Source organism: Malania oleifera, chromosome 9 (genome assembly GCF_029873635.1).
Source record: "Malania oleifera isolate guangnan ecotype guangnan chromosome 9, ASM2987363v1, whole genome shotgun sequence".
NCBI classification, from domain to species: domain Eukaryota; kingdom Viridiplantae; phylum Streptophyta; class Magnoliopsida; order Santalales; family Ximeniaceae; genus Malania; species Malania oleifera.
The window spans coordinates 13,400,851-13,403,411 of NC_080425.1; positions in this window are offsets into that span (position 1 = coordinate 13,400,851).

The window sequence follows — 2,561 nt, forward strand, 5'->3', positions numbered from 1 at the left end:
TTCGTTGACGAACGCTTCATGTTCGTCGGTGACATTATATTTTGGAAAGGATAAATCCCAAGAAATTTTTCAGCTCCTTGTTGACGAATACAGGAGACTTGTCGATAAGGGTATAATAGGAGCTTGTCGACGAAAATATAATTGGGCTTGTCGACGACGTGACGTGGCTCGTTGATGAGGAAATACCGAGGGGATGATTTTGGGGTTTCTGAATTTCATCGACGAAGGGGAGAGTTCGTCAACGAATTTTGTTTTGACCTCGTTGACGAGGTGACGTCGCTTGTTAATGAAGACCACAGTTTAAATAAGCCTAAAACTCATTTTTGGCCGAAATTTCTTGTGCAGCATCTCTCTCTCTCTCTTTCCTACCCTTCGGTCCCTCCTCATTCTCTCTTCGATTTCAGGCCAAATTTTCACCAGTTCGACGATCTGAAGCCACCACGACGCTCCTGGGAAAGTTCTCTGCAAGTTTACCGGAGCGGATCGTCGGTGGAGCTAAAGTGGAAACCATCCCAAATCCAGGGTAAGGGTTTCTACTCAATATTTGGATTTTTGATAGTTGTAGAAAGTGTTATACGTGTAGAAATACTGAACTTTAGTTCTGGGGAATGTTGTTTTCACGGTGTTGAGTAGGGAACCCTGCGGGTGCGGGACAGATTTTCTTAGGGGCTTTTCAGAAATCAGGTAAGGGGATAAACTAATCTAACTCTTTTAAGAAAATGTATGTATATATATAGTATTTGATTTTAGGAAAATAAATATATTTATATATGATTTATATTTGGGAAAATAATGTTGAAAATGATGGTATGTTGAATATGCGAAAAACCTATTATTGTGGACTGAGTAGAAATTGGTATGAAATATTGTTTTCTAGGAATGTGTTAATGATACAGATTTTTATAATGGAAAACCGGCGTACGGGCAGAGATTTTTATATGTTTTTCCGACGTACGGGCCGTGCTATGTGTATGATTTGCCAGCATATGGGCTGTGCTATGGATTTATTTTGCCGGGGTACAGGGTGTACTATAGATGTGATTTGCCAGTGTACGGGCTGTGCTATGATATGATTTGCCGGCGTACAGGCTAAGCTATGGATGTGATTTTCCAGCATACGGGCTGTGCTATGATATGATTTGCCGGCGTATGGGCCGAGCTATGATAAAATGTGTAATATCGGCGTACGGGCCAACGATTTTCATGATATACGTATATATGCAAAATAATATGATTGATTTGATAATTAATGATATGAAATATCCATATCATAGTTTCAGTATACATTATATGATATCAGAATCTGGTTGGCTTGGTTTAGGCTAGCATTTGCACAGAACTATTGCTACGTCTCCATTGTCTTCGCGATCATGATATTTGCGTTAACGCCGCTATACAGAGTGGTGTGAGATTGGATGGTCGATGTGGTTTTTAAGAAGTGTGTGAGCGCCCCTGGTGTATGGACCAGGTCTGGTAGACCCATAAGACTTACAGACTGTACTTTTTACTTGCAGTGGTTGGCAAACATTGTCAGGTCCTGCCTTTGGGCCACATAACCCAGTTATGTGGGGGTAATACATGACAACTCGAGGAAAGTAACTTGCCACAACCAGATTTCACATTTCTTGAATTTAACATACAATTTCTTTTCCCTTATCCTCTGCAAAACCAGTCTCAAATGACCCTCATGCTCCACAAGAATCTTCAAGTAAACTAGTATATCAGCAATGAACACCATAACAAACTAGTCTAAGTACCGATGGAACACCCGATTCATTAAATCCATGAACAATGCTGGTGCGTTTGTCGATCCGAATGACATTACCAGGAACTCATAGTGCTTGTACCTGGTTGGAATGCATTTTTTGATACATCCTATGTCTTGACTTTCTCCTGGTGATAGCTTGACCGAAGATCAATTTTGGAGTAGACCTGGGTCCCCTGGAGTTGGTCAAATAAATCATCAATTCTGGGAAAAGAATATTTATTCATGATTGTTAGTTTATTTATTTCTTTATAATCTATGCACATCCTCATGGTCCCATGTCTCTTTTTCATAAACAAAACTGGGGCTCCCTAACTCACTCTCAAAATGAGCAGCTCGGAAGCTATCCTAAGTATAGGAGTTTAGTCGTGTAACATTTAACCCAAAGACCAGATCATCTCTTCAGGGAATGCATTTTAATTCCAAAAGAAATTAAGAAAAGAAAAATTTACTGAATATAGTTCAGATTCAGTGTCCTGAGATATTTTAGGTTTTTGCAATAGAATTTAAATTCTAACTAAAAATTAAATATGCATGAAATAACTTAAATAAATACGAGATTCAATGTTAGAATAATGAAAGAACTAAACCTTGCAATCATTCAACTATATTAAAAATATTAACTTTAAACGTAAACCCAAACTAGAATACACTCTAAATAAAAACACCAACTTTAATAATAAAAACACCCAAAGAAAATAATTAAATCTCTATAAAAACTTTAAATAAGAAGACAAATTGAAATTAACAATCATAATGCTTAAACAAGAATTTAAATGCAAGAGAGAGAGAGAGA